Source organism: Carassius auratus, unplaced genomic scaffold (genome assembly GCF_003368295.1).
Source record: "Carassius auratus strain Wakin unplaced genomic scaffold, ASM336829v1 scaf_tig00005886, whole genome shotgun sequence".
Taxonomy (NCBI): Eukaryota; Metazoa; Chordata; class Actinopteri; order Cypriniformes; family Cyprinidae; genus Carassius; species Carassius auratus.
Genome location: NW_020523713.1, coordinates 82,128 through 97,963, shown reverse-complemented (window position 1 = coordinate 97,963; position 15,836 = coordinate 82,128). Strand labels below are relative to the sequence as shown.

Genomic DNA, 15,836 nt, shown 5'->3' with positions numbered 1-15,836 from the left:
ATTTTAGAAAAGTTTAAATGTACCAAGAGTTATGCATCATGCCTTTCAGGAATTGTTAAATTTTGGAAATATAAGTGTGACAACTGATATTTATATGCATTTTATAAATAAGGAGAGCTTATGCTTTACATTATTTTCTCTGCCTCTGAATAAATCCAAGGTCGGTTTGAGCTCATATTCTATGATAATTAAATCACTCATGAGTATAAAACCAAAGCTGGATCTCACTTCTTAATCATGTGCTCATAGATGAACTTCGGCATGATGGTGATGGTCATGGCAGTGGGAGATGTGGTCAGGATGTCCTTAATCTGAGTGTCCTGGAGACAGAAAACAATATTTTACACCACAAATCTAATGGTCATCTTATGGTCTTGTGTCTTAAAACGGCCGTCAAAAAGACATATCCGGGAAAAACTAGCACGACCACTCTCACCTTGAGTCCAATGACGTTCTGGCCGTTGATCTACACAGATGAAGTGATCGGTGAGCAGGCCGTTGCGGGCAGCAGAACCATCCCTTCACTAGAGAGGTGATGCGTCCGGATTTAAAGATGAAGCCCACATGGCCAGAGCTGTCCTTATGCATGGTGACTGTGCGCTGGAATGGTCTGGAACACAAATATATATACATATGATATGATGCTTAATGGCATCATCGTGCAATATGTTAATGATTACCAAAAGAATTTTTTTTGATTGACACCTTTAATGCAGACATTAAGGTCATTAAGTAATTCATGTCTCATGCCAACCAATGTGCCATGGCTGTACTGTTAAAATAGCATTTCAATTTTTACTGCTTGTAAGTGATTTACTGGAGGGGGGGTTTTTGTATGCGTTTGTTTTTTTCCCAGTGGTAACTGCCACAAATACAGCTGTTGATACAGCTTAACTCGGAACTAAAGCAGGAAGTTTGTTTTAAACAAGTACTACAACTATGACAAATAACCACCAGGAGGCAGCAAAGACCTACACAAATATTGATATACACGTGTATTGCCCAATTTGTCATGACAATATTCAGAATTCTTTGTTAATGTAGGCTTATAATAATGCAAATAAGAATTAGAAGTAATTTTAATTCAGGTGAAATTGATACAAAAGATTTTAATTTCAAATTCTTAACTTTGTATTCATTAAACTATCCTCAAAAAAAATTGTCATGGTTTAAAAATATATATTAGCAGCGCAACCGTTTTGAACACTAGTAGTACAAGGTTTCTTGAGCATCAAATCAGAATATCAGAGTGACTTCTGAAGCATCATGTGACACTGAAGACTGGAGTAATGATGCTTAAAATTAAGGAATAAAAATTATACTTTATATAATTATAAGTCACAGGAATAAAATTATACTTTTTAAATATTTCCAAACATAAAATGTCCACTTAAAAATTTTATTTATATTTCACAATATAACAATTTAATCAGACTTGGCAAGCATGAGACAAAACAAATTCTTACCAACCCCAACCTTCTGAACAGAAGTGTCTGTTTATATACTGTACAGATAGAAATGACTGACCTGTCACGGACAATGAGCTCGATGCGCTGTTCGGCTGCTGCCTTCAGAGCTTTGTGGGCTTTATCTGAGCTCCAGCCAGCAACATTCTGCCCATTTATCTGCAGAATCTGATCTCCAAAACGCAGGCCACCCAACGCCGCAGGAGAGTTCGCCTGCACCAGCTGGACAAACACTCCCTACAGAAAGAGGAAATGACATACAATTAAAGATTGACAACTCAACTAAACATCACCTGCTGATAATGAGAACAATGACACATGCTTAGAATGAGGGTGTGCTGCCCTAAATCAAATTACCAATTAACCTACATTACCAATTACAGACTCCAAACAATGAAACACAACACCAGTCATGACTCTGAGGAAGTGTTTAGTGCAAAAAGCTTTACTCACATTATCAATATCTCGGAGTCGGAGTCCAACCTTTCCTTCCTGGTCTTTGCAGATGACGACCTCCCGAATACCTGGGCGAATCTCTGCCCTCCTGATTCCCATGTCAGCACCGGTCACAGGCCGCACCATGCCACCCACACAACTTGGCACTGCCACTTGCTGCCAGGCAAGAGAACATTTACATTCATTCTCATATGTGTGACTGTATTGTTCACATATTATACAACATGAAAAGTCAACTGTGCCCAATGCAAATGTTTTAATGCAGTACTTTACAACCAATGGGTACTCTGAAAAATTTAGGCCCGTTCACACAGCAGCAGAATATGGAGTCCTTAATACTAGGGGTGCACCATATAAATCGCAGATGATTAATGTGCATCTCGTCAGTAAAGCTGGTTATCTAATCAGTGGTGAATACCATCAGGTGCTGATTTCACATAGAGTAGCTGTTACTAGCTGTTAACTGAAGCTGTGCACATCCAAGCTGATATTGGACGTGGATTTGCGCAGCTTTTCAGTTAACAACGGCTCTGTGAAATCAGCACCTGATGGTATTCACCAATGATTAGATAACTGGCTTTACTGAAGAGATGCACATTAATCATCGGCGATATATATCGTGCACCCCTACTTAATACAGTTATGTTTAGGGATGTAATGATTAACCGTGAGCCGGTTGAAAATCAATTCAAATGTTAACGATTAAAATCAGTTGAGATGCTAAACAAATAATGTTTTATTTAGGAGTTTATATGAATGTAAATCTAAGGAGAACTTACTGTCTTTAGAAAAGTTTAGATGGTATTTTTCTATTCATCTTGCCTCTGTATAATGCATATTAAAGTTCATAAGCGCTGCTTTGCTTACAGCAGAAACCAAGGAAATGCTTTAAGTCCCTACTGCTGGTAGAGAGTGAGTCTGTGTCTCGTTCAGCTCTTCTGCTGTTTATCTTGCATGCAGATCTTTTTAAGTGCAGACCATACTGTTTTTGCTTCAAAATTTCAAATTATACAATCTAATTTAGATTAAAAACTGCTCCTGTTGCATGTATGCAGCACCTTTGTTGGGATCTTGATTAAAATGCAGTGGTTGGCTTTAGAGCACATACAAGGCCTCATTTTGCGGGCCATCTATTTTTATTTGTGTTATTTATTTGATTTGGGGCTTGTTTAAAAAAAAAATGTCAATTTAGTTTTATTACATTTATATATTTAAATTGTGTCATTTAGCAGACACTTTTATACAAAAGCAACCTTACAAATGAGGACAATAGAAGCAATCTAAACCAACAAAAAAGCAGTAATATTCAAGAATATTAGTAAATCATTATAGTTTTATATTTAAATTTCACGAAGAAACATGCAACATTTTGTCCAAGCAGTAATAAAAGGACACGTTTAATTTATAATTTGTCTTAAATCTCATTTTGAACAAATAAAAAATGTGTGAAATCGTGAATCAAATCGTGAAATCGAAATCATGAATCGAATCATGAGCTTGACTGAATTGTTCCATCCTTTAGTTATGTTCACACACAGTCTGGTTATCTTCAGGTGTGACAACCGCATTCTGCAAGTGAACTCAGAATCGAAAACGTTTGTACCCACAATTACATTCTCAGAAAACCCACACTCTGTGAACGGAACAGGACTGGATAACTGGTTGTCTCTCAGGTCATATATAGTGTGACAGAGCCACTCTGCTGCACAAACAGTCTGCTGAGTGTCTTCATGTCTGCTTTCACTAACTTACAGTGACAGAGAAATGAATTTAGCAGTTCTACACGCTAACATGCAGTTACAGTTGTGTGCTATACACACTATTAAAATGGTTTGCTCTTCACGCAAATATAAAAGCTGCTGTCAGATAATAGAGATTTGACGGATGAACTCGCGGTTCGATTTGGACTCTTGTCATTTCAGAAAGTGATAAGATTTTCAGTTTTATAGACGTCGCCATCTTTGATACTACTTTGGTAATATCTACTGTTGGTCTAATGTTCAGTACTATGAACACTGAGTATCTTTTTAAGATGCTCTCTGAAAGCAGTCTACATTAGCATTACTCCAACACAGACTTTATGGTGCATGAGTCATTCTGAGCTCTGCTTCCAGGAATGATGCTGAAAAGAATAAGTCACCCTGTGGCCAGTTTGAACTATTCAGAGAAAAAAACTCCCAAACGCACAGATGCTAACACGCATACACAACCAGCTCCTCTTTTTCAAACCTTACACAATTACTCTCGTCTGCTTTAACAGAGAAAATACTATACAAGGTAATGGTGGCAGCGATGGAAAACAGGCTGTAGAGCAAACTAAACCAGGAAAGAGTAACAACACTGCTAGGGAAACATCTGAGACTCTGAAATGTCATTATTTGCATACATTAAATTATTATTTTGTAGGGGCGATACTTAACAGGAAGTGAACTCTAAAAACAAACATGTTGTTCAGTGTCAATCACTTACACTGTCAGCCACCGGGACCAGCGCAAGGTTTCTCTGAACCTCATCGCTGTTCAGACTGAGGCCCATATAGTCTCCCAGCTCCTGCAGATTGGGATACAGAGCTGGAGAGAGAGAAAGAGAAAGTTTTTCATACTAAAGTTTAGAATTCTCCTTATGACACAGACAACGCTAATAGCTAACACAGTAGCATAGTGATGTAGTCTATTTTACTGTGTTTTAAGATAACATCAAGCACTTGGAAAAAAAAATAAAAATAGAACAGAGAAAAACAGAGAGCTGGGTGTCAACACTGGTTTCAGATTCTAGCGATGAAGGTTTCCATCCAGTAATTATTTGTGTGTGTGTGTGTGTGTGTGTGTGTGAAACATTCTAAAGAATATATATGATTGGGCTACACTAAACAATAAAAATAAAAAATAAAAACTTACGTATACATATTTAATAAATATCTAGACAACATAACAGGAGAAAGTCGAGCACACTGTTATTAAGAATATCAGCGCACTAGAATTATGATCAGACTGCTTTGAGGCTATCATAACTTGAGCTTTAGGGGCTATAACTACAACAAGTTACAGTACTGCGTGAACCCCCACCTTTAAAAAAAAAAACTTTTAACCTTCTTGTTATGTAATATCCTGCAAGTGTTTTGAGAGGCCGCACACAGGGACACAATAAGAGCACGTTGGAAAGGTGGAAAGCAGTGCTGTCTGGATAAGAGGGGCTCAACTTGATTTACACTGAGATTAAAAAAGGAAATAGGGAAGGTTGTTAAATTGCTCCCAGATTCCCTAAGGCATGTGTTAACTTCCTGTTTGACAATTGCAAAAAACTTTGGCAAGCTTTCATCTCTATAAAAACAGCTCTCACTCTACACTTTAGAAATGAAAGGGAGAATGGCATGATAAGGGAGATGGAAGCATGACAGAGGGCGTAGGAAGCTTTAAAGGAAGACAGACAGACAGATAGACAGATAGACAGACAGAAGCCGGGACTCACTTGAGCTTGGCATCCCCTGCGTGGCAGGCTGTGGCTGGTAAACCCCCTGAGTGATGGCTGGGGTGCTGGAGGTGGCACCGACAAACTGGGATTGAGCCTAGAGGAGCAAACTGCATGTGAACATCCACTTTACTTCAATAACAGTTCTTTTAAAGCACCAACTTAACTTCAGTATTATTATCCTATATAAAACACATATTATTAAAAAATATATATATTAGTTAATGAAATAAAACATAAATATTAGATGAGAAACTTAAACTAGAAATGCTTAAGTTAGCTTAAACTAACTGAAAGTTTAGGCAAGCAAGCTTAACAAACTTAAAACTAAACCTAAATTAAAACCATGTAGATTTTGTTTTAAAACAAAAGGTAAAAAAAAACACACAGCAAAATCAGTACAAATTAAAGGAAATCAAAGTTAATAAATATTATGGGCTGCACGATTACTTGAATATTAATCGTGATCATGATTTCTGCTTCTGTTTATTATTTAAGCATAATCATGATATTTGCCATATATCCAAACACAAATCTTGACTATACTTTTTTTGTGATTGTGGTTGCTGAATAAATGCACTTACACAAACTCTGTTTTACAATACATGTCCTGTAGAGAAAATGTTTAAGTACATGATAAATATAATAAAACATGAAATTAGATCAGGTAAAACAAACCATCTGTACGAGTTGACATTTTCTTAATTTGTGCTTGTTTGAAATCTCACTAACTATATAAAAAATCCAAAATGAAAACATTTACGATAATACGTTTTTAGCAAAATAATTGCAATTAGTTTCAACATTACCTTGCATTACCCTAATAACTAGAACAATATACAAGTAAAACACTGCTTACCTTGATGACCTTGTCCACTTTAAGGTCTTCTAGGGATGGATACAATGACATCCTGGAAAAAACAAAAGTCACAGCATGAAAATGGGGAAAACAAGGCAGCGTGCACTTAAAAGTGTTGAAAAACAGGAAATAATACTTTTTAGTGAGCTCATATAGAGCCATATTGCTTTAGTTTGTATTTCAGCTGACTAGAAAGCACATTACTCAAACGGGAATTGGAAACCTACACTAATTAGACGGGACAGATGACGGAGTATATTAGAAGCATGGTCACCAAAACATGGTGACTTTATCAGGCTGCTCCATCATGACCAACATGTTCACAAACACCCCCATCACAAACACACATGGATGTGTCACAGTAGCTCTGTCGCGGTGTTGCTTTTACGTTGTGAAGCGATCCGCCTGTGAGTCCATCTGTGTCTCCTGCACAGTCATCCTCGTTGATGTAACAAAAACATATCTATAAAACACCAGAAATTATAATAACTCCTACAATAACTCTGACTGCTCTTGATTTCAGACAGAGATGTAACTATCTCTTCACAACAAAGAAGCACATTGCCATCTTGGATATTACTTTGTTCACTATCGTTATGTTTACTGGTAAGGAATAATTTTGGATAAAAGTGTCAGCTAAATGAATAAGTGTAAGTAGCAACTGAGTATTCAACATAATTACAACAACAAACATACAACAATACATCACTACCATAGATCTACAGTATGCTTCATAAGCGGAATACAACATCTCCTTACATGTATTTTGTTCATTATAAAATGAAAAGCAGATAATGAGGACTAAAGTTCATGATTAACAACACAGAGCTCAGGGTAGGACATAAAAACCAAATTAATTTCACTAAGAACCTCCTACCAGAAAATCATTACTACTGAGCCAAAGCACTACTTCAAATCCAAACGAAATAAAACATTAAACACTGCCTGACTGTGCTCTTTATCTTACAGTGGAAGAGCAATGAGAACTTAAGTGCTTTACTGGGAACACATCCATTACTGGAAAGTGGAAGAGAAAGGGAAAGGGAGGGATAGAGAGAGACCGAGTAAGCCAGAGAAGTAGGCCTACAAAGAATTTAACCGCTTAAAAGACAAAAAAGAAGGCCAGGAATGGAAAATATGAGGGACTTAATGTATAGGTTACTAGAGGAAAGGCCAACAAGAGATAAAGCACGTGAATGATTGATGCTGACATTAGTCACAATCATATGACTGTGATCACATTACCTATTGTGCAACTTAAGCGCTATAGATTTAACAACCCTATGACGCTTTTAGCGGTGACTCCTGATTAGCATGTATTAATGGGTTGTGTTTCATCACTATATAGAGAGGATTTTTTCTACAATATTCCCTCATCATGACATTTTAAAATAGGCATTCTAAGTCGATTTACTTCAGTAGCCTATTGCCTCTCCCAATCAGTAAAAAAATGTGGTTTACACCCGGTCATGCATGGAAAAAAATAAATGAATACCGTCATATACCATGAAACTGGTATACTTTAGAAAAATACCGTGATATAAATTTTTGGTCATACTGCACACCACATGCTGTACTTTATTGTTTCTCCCCTATGCCCCAGCTTTGTGAAACACGGCAATTTTTACATAGCTCATTGTTCTGAGAAGCAAGGTGTGCTCTGATTGGTCAGCTATCCAGTGCATTGTTATTGGCCGAATGTATCAATCATGTGACTGAAATGTTATGTTCCTTACCATACTGTGATGGCGTGTTCCGGTGCGACGAGACAAAAACAATAAAAGCCATTACAAACAGGACATTTGTTGCATCCAGTGGGAACACAATTACTGATTATAATGACTTATACTGCCTTTTTACGCATTGCATAACACCGCATAAACATAAAACCATGTCTGCATTTATGATTGAAGAAATTAGAATCAACAAGCACTACTCTACACTGCTCAAAACTTTAAATCATCAGTGGCAAATTATTTAAATATGAAAACGGTTACAGGCTGAAAGTCAGAATAGCCGGCATTGTAGATTCTGGAAACAGTCTTCCTCCATTAAATTAAAGTCCTTTTAAGACAAGTCACTCGGCGGCCATCTTTCAAACGCAGCTTGGACATGCAAGTGCAACTTCTATCTCTTTGAATGGGGAAAAATCTTATTTCCCAAAACTGTTCACTAAGCTTATGATTAAATTTCATATTTGAAATCACCAAAGAAATCTGACAACTGTCATAAATGTTGTTACTTTTGCTCAAAAAGCGTTATAAAAAGCTTATTTTTCAGGCTATATCAGCCAGTATGCAGGCTCAGTTTCTATAGCATCCAGAACATTTAATGGCAGCTGCATTGACGCACTGACTTTACCGATTAGCAATTGGCTCATTCATTCAGAAGGCCTTTAACCATTAGTGTAACGAAACATGACGGCATCACAAATACAAAAGACAAGACTGTAAACATATCCACTGCCCTACAGGGGATCAAGAAGAGAAGTCTTCAAAATACTAATTTCTAGCCAGAATCATCAAGATACAGGAAAACAAACACATAGGAAGACATGGTTAAATGTTGAGAAATGCGAGAAATGGCACAGTGCCTCACTTCCCTGAAGAGACAATGGAGAGATCACTGGGAAAGGAATTAAACTGAAATGAGAAACAGGAACTACTTAGTGAGAATCAGCATTATAGGAGCACAGCCAGTGACTGAAACTGAACAAACAGTCTGGATACTTATTCAAGTCTCTAATCCATGTAAGAACATACAGGTTTACAACCAGATTAAAGAGACTCTGGAGCTGTTTAGTCTGTAACGGCAGATTCGAGACTCATGCTAAAGCACAATGTGCTCCTACACATTCACAAAATGACACAAATCTGTGATGCACTCACTGACAGACATGACCACAACATAGGGAAAAAAAGAAAACTCTAGCCCACATCCTAATGAATAAACTCCTACACCAGTTCACACAGAACAGCTCATGCAAACCAACACTGACGTCACGCGCAGACCCTGATATGTAAAGCAAACACATGCGCTGAAACACTTGCTGATGTTTCAACCACACAACATGATGTCAAAATTATATCTGACAGGCTCCTCCCATATAAACAATGTCTCTCATTGCATAAATACGTCTCTGTGACACTAAAGGGCCATTATTTCCTCTCTAGAGCACTCAAATAAAGTAGAGTTGTCTCCAAATAGTGGACTAATGGTGACAGTGAGTAATCTTCTCGCAGACATGTGTGCCTCTATTGTATCGAGTTCAGCGACTAGCATGAAATGGCATGAATAGACTGGGCACAAAGTGTGTCATAAATCAAGCAGGAATACAGGATGACTAGGAATCTCATCACTGAGGCTGTAAGTAATCTGAGGTCAACACCTGTTATCAGTGTTATTTTCATTTAAATCACAAAGAACTAGAAACAGATGTTTTTTTGTGTACATCCCAGCGAAACAAATTATCAAAATAGAATAAAATGTGGTGCTGAGTTGTTGATTAGTTAGGGAAAGATCTACTTGCAGTCGGATTTTATGTGGACGAAATGACAGGAGGAGTCGGACATGTGTCACTGGAAGATCAAGTTATGATATTTTAATTAACCATCTGGTATTGTTCAGTCATTTTAAACCGGAAAAAAAATGGGAATGGTATGAAACGCGATGACTTTTATGGCAGTCCCTATGTAACCGCAAACACTTGAAAACTTGAAAAGGTAAAATGGTCATTAAAAAAATACAATGAAAAATAGTCACACTTGTGTTGTTCACGGTCAAAAAGGACCACCATTGGAAATGAATGGGAAATACGCAAATATACAGATAATTTTTGTGTGTACAATCTATAAATCATTCACGATGCAGACAAAACATGCACACAGACAGATTAACAGATATATGAACTAGAGTGACTGTTACACAAAGCATGTTTTTGCAAATGTGTGAAATATATAATTTAGCCACTATGCATTAAAAACACAGATATGAAGGAAGGAGTTACAGGTGCTGGTCATAGAATTAAAATATGATCAAAAAGTTTTTTTTTTTTTTTTTTTTTTTTTTTATTAATTCCATTCAAAAAGTGAAAATTGTATATTATATTCATTCATTACACACATACTGAATTTGGGATTTTCCTTAGTTGTCAGTTATAATCATAGAAATTAAAAGAAATAAACATTTGAAATATATCAGTCTGTGTGTAATGAATGAATATAATATACCAGTTTCATTTTTTTGAATGGAATTAGTGAAATAAATAAAAATTTTGATGATATTCTAATTATATGACCAGCACCTGTACACTAAATCTTCAAGAGTACACACACAACACAATTATACACACACAAATGAATTGATATAGCTGTAACAATATGGCAAAATTGAGCCAGAAGACTCAAATAAAAGGTTGAAATCAGACTGATTAACCTCTGATAAAGCATTCCTGTCCATCTTTGTTGAATTTTGATGTTGTGTAACAAAATGTCGTACCATGTTCAGGTTTGACTATAAAATTAAAGCAAAAACTGACATTTCAAACAAAAAAAAATCTAAACCTTTACAAAAAGTTGTCTTTGAGAATGTCTAAATATAGCCTACATACAAATCCACAACTTAATTAAAGTAATTATGTCTGAAAACAATAGTTTTTTTTTTTTTTTAAAGTTACTTTTTATAGTTATATAGGAATCTGGTGGTTAAACCATGAAATTGCTGATCTTTTTTGCTACTCCCACTAGATCTGCTTTCAAAAATGTGATTTTAAAGACATTGTCTCCATTTTAACATGAAATACTATGAAGGTAAAATAGTAGCAAAACTCAAGAGTTGATCTGAATTTTAGAAAGTGTCATTAATATTCGCATTTGAAAGTTGAAATTTACACTCACAGCTTTGATGTGAAAAGCTGAGTGTTTTGATTTACACACAGAGACAACAATCAAAATAGTATGAATGCACTATATTATATTACACTATATTATGCTATTGGAATCGGCCGATAATGGCTTTAATGTAATGTAAATAACGGCTTAGGTCCGATATGAAAAATCATGCCGATATGTCTTGCAAATAAGAGGAATACGTTAACTCACGTGATCAGTGTGTGCTAGTGATTAGATCACTTCGCAGTAGGGCTGCATGATAAACTACATGCGCGGTTCTTTGGTACCGAAATTGGTACCGAGAACCGTGGATTTTCACTGGTATCGGTACCGAATACTGAAATTTTGGTACCGTGACAACACTAATGATTACATTCAGTCTTTTGGATCACTGCATTTAAACCGAGAAAGCACGAACAGAATGATGCGTTCGTTGTATGATAGAGTAAACAGTAATAGCACATGCAGCAGTAGCAGCAATGGAAGCCTCCCCCGGATTCTAGTCTCAGCTTCAGACGTCACGCCCATGGACCATTGGCTAACCGTCTGATGCATATGGGAAACAAAAGTGGAAACACTTCAGGAATGTCAAAGTGGTTATCGGATTGGTTGAATTCTACAGGATTTCCAGGAGACGTGCGTGTTGTGTTCTTTAACGTTCCGCTTGGAAACAAAGATGACGTGCTGCCAAACCCCCTCATGAAAGTAGAAAGCCGTCGTGTTTACAACTGTGATGACGAGCGCTATCAGGATCAACTAAATGCTGGATTTTCAAAAGTATGTGAAATATTTAAAGTTTGCGTCACAGAATCTTCAAAACACATCCGAGAGCTTTACACACTGTTATTGTGGCAATATTTCCACCCCTCGAAACGTGATGATGAACGAAACGATTCGTGATTGGTTGTTTGACATGTCAGTCAAACGGCCTCATGGGCGGGCCTTGGCCAATGAAAGCTGCCATGAATTCGCTACACGAGACTACCCATTTGGTAAAGAGCTTCAATATGAGGGGGCGCTGCTGGCCCACTTCTAAATAAATTAAAATTAAAATAACCTACACAAATAACATTTAGACTGTTTCTGATTAAATAAATTTATTTTTTATAAAAAATGAGTACATTTTGATTTAAAGGTCAGAAGCTATATCTTACATGGAAAACCCATAAACATGACACTTGTAAATTAAGTAATTTTATATTTACTAATTTATTCATCAATGTGTAATGCGTTTTATTTTTATTTTAAATCATAAGCTCTAAAAAAAAGTATTTTGCTTTAGACCATCTACAAATGTTAAATCTTAAATGTTAGGGTTAAAACTGCATCTTCCTCCGGGAAAAGCTTCAAAGTACTGTCAAAAAAAAAGTTCTTGTTAAAAATTAACCAAAATTAAAAATACTTTGCCTATAATTTCTGCACAGGAGCGACTTTGTATTGTTTCCAAACAAAAGGAAATATCAGTATTGGCCAAATAGAGTTAAAAAATATCAGCATATCAGATAGTGGCAAAAATCCAACATCATGCATCCTTATTTTAAATTCAAAGTTGCAGATTAATAGTTACAAATGTGTAAAATGACATTCACATAAACAAAAAGATCATATTTACTTTTGCACTTTACTTCATTTTCAGTGTAAAACCAAATTAGTCAGCACTTACAACCGCTCAGATCTGGCATTACAATTTCAAATCCTAGCACTTTGACTTTTGCATACTCCTTTCCTGATATATTCCTGTAGGACTCACTTGTGCACTTGTACATGCAGATGTGCAAATCAAAACATTCAGCTTTTCACATCAGAGTATAAATTTCAATTTTCAAATACAAATATTAATATGAAAAGTCCTCACATTCAAACCAACAAGCTCTCGAGTTTTGCTACTATTTTACCTTCAGAAAAACTCTCTCAAAATACATAATAAATAAGAAAAAATATTATTGAACAAAAATATATCCTAGTAGACTGAAAATAAAAATACAATTTAAAAAAAGTTACATTTGAGGTGTTCGATCCCTTTTGAATAATTCATAAGATCAATACAGACATTTAGATATTAGATCTTAGATATTAGTCTGAACTTTATTCCATGCCAACTTTAACAGAAACTGAAACACAATTAAAAAATACAATAAAATAAATAATATAAACATAAATAACAAAGAAGAAACCAGAAACTATAATAAAGTGACCACAACTCAATTTAGTTTTAGATAAATAATAATAATAATAATAATAATAATAATAACAATAATAATAAAAAGGAATAAAAACTAAATTGTAAACTACAACAACTCTATCTTTATCCAAACCTTAGTGTAAATCTGAATAAATCACATGAAACACTGTGGAAACTCTACCACACAAAACTAATTCAAGATAATGCAGAAGCAGCAGAATGATTTCACACTGGCTGAATCGGTCTTAAAAGATATCTTTGATTAAATGTTAACTGCCATCATTGAAATTGCAGGGAAAAAATCTTTAGTGCAAACTCAAGTTAGGGACACAGTCAGTGGGTCCAGAGAGTGGGTGAGGGGCCTCTGGTGTGGGGGGAAATAGGCAAAGCTAATTTCAGGCAGACTGAATGAGCGCTGCTGAGCATAATAAACGACTCTGCCATGACAACAGTCTGACTCCATTGAGTCCAGCAAAGGATCCATGCGCCAATATCCCATCCACAGCTTTTGGGAAAATATAACGCTGCTGTCATCAATAAATATGGCACATTTTATTAAGACTACAAGTCCTTTCTCAATCTCTCCTAGTGACAAATGTCAACGATGAAATAATCAGATTATTCCCAGCTGACTGATGTCATCATGTGGGAAAGTCCCTTTAACAAAAAATCCAATGAGCAAAAAAATAGGTTATAAAACTTTACAGGTTATTCAGCATCACTCATTTAAGTTATTCCTCTGTTTGTTCTTATGTTTTCCGCTGTTCAGTCATCAATAATTCAGTTCCTTTTATTATTTAATAATATTTTTTTATTTTATTTTAATGAAAATACAGGTAAAATCGAAAGTAAAAACTTGTTTCTCAAGAAACAAACAGTACCAGGTTTCATAGCAGAAACACACATAATGGGATTAATAACATTTAATTTGTCAAATGCGACAACGACTGAAACAAAACGTCTGCATGTTTTAGTTAACGTAAATATAACATCGTCATGTGACTCACTGCCGAACAACGCATATATGTCATGAACATTTAATTTTCCGCTCTAAATTACCCAATAACTCTAATGCGAACTGTAAAGCGAATGTCAACTTAAAAAAAATACGCGGAGGTTTTATCCACTATGTCAGCTTAAACTAAACTATATTAACACAATATAAAAGCAGACTGGCTGATCCAGAATGGATTTGTTGTATTTAGCTCTTGAGCTAGTCACGGCAACTCCGTTAGCAACCGCACAATCATGCTAATTACACGAACAAAGTTATATTTCTTTCGCCTTAAAATAATGACCGAGTAATATGATGCAAAATACACTGCAAAATTACAATAAATATAACTGAACTGAGCTCAGCGAAGTAACCACAAGCACGTCTTTGTTCTTCGTGTGTGTTTGTGTGTGTGTGTGTTAGCAGAAGCCTGGTTAAGTTTAGCCTCGGTTAGCCAGCGAGTCCCACATACCTGACTGAATAAAATCACTCTGAAGATCATTCAAATAAAAGCATTTACATTAGAAAGTGTGGCGTCTTACCTTACTGTTTTCAAACGACTGGCTTCTTTAGAAATATGATAAATGTGAGGGGAAGGAATGTAAACACGGCGATCACAGTAAACGGGACCCTTTTCCTCTTAAGGCTGGTGCAGAAGTGAACAGATGGGAGGTGATCGGAAAAAAGTACGTGCGCGTGTATTTAGTAAAACCGTTAACTTCCTGCTACCTCATTCATTTAGGATGCTGGGATAGTTTTATTTTTATTTCCCATTAACTTTAGAACTTTTCCTCTGAATGCCAAAAAACACCATGGTAACATCGACTCCAGAGACCAGTTATTGTAAATAGCCTACTGTAAAATCACTGGACTGGAATTTATTAATTTATTTTTCTTGATGGCAGTGATGGAATACCAAGTTATCAGTTCCACCAATATATCAAATTTAGTTCAGTAACAACGACATAAAATGACTAGTCATTTGAAGTATTGTAGCTATCTATACATGCTGGATTGATTCTGATTTATGTTATACAACAGCTTCCATAACAAAGCTGAACCATAGATCAGCTGTAAAATAATTGAATTGGATCTCATTGTAAATCTGCTTCCATAAAATGTTAAGGTAAATGTATCTAGCTTTTCAGATTTCATTTAATTATATTAGCAGTATCAATAAAATAACATAAGGGATTATTAGTGGACACACGTTCTCAGTGAAGGTACTACGCTGAAAGGACACAAACGAACAACATTTTCCAAAACATGTAAAAGCACTTTATAGCACATTTGGATTTTTTTTTTATTGTCTTTTAAGACAATACATAAATATAGAGTGCATAACAGGAATATAAAGCCATATATTTGATGCTTGACTTTTAATCACAGAAATTGCCAGCATCTACTCAAGTGTTTAAGCATCTGCAGATATCCTTTAAATTCAAATGATTTCCATGTCAAAACAAGAGTACTATCACTGTATCTGCATCCAGTATAATCACAGCTATTGTCTAGGCAGCAT

General features: G+C 35.7%; 1 pseudogene; it reads right to left on the bottom strand.

Moving 5' to 3' along the window:
- Positions 1–206: 206 nt before the first annotated feature.
- LOC113071083 (syntenin-1-like) lies at positions 207–15,011 on the bottom strand (annotated as a pseudogene).
- Positions 15,012–15,836: the final 825 nt, after the last annotated feature.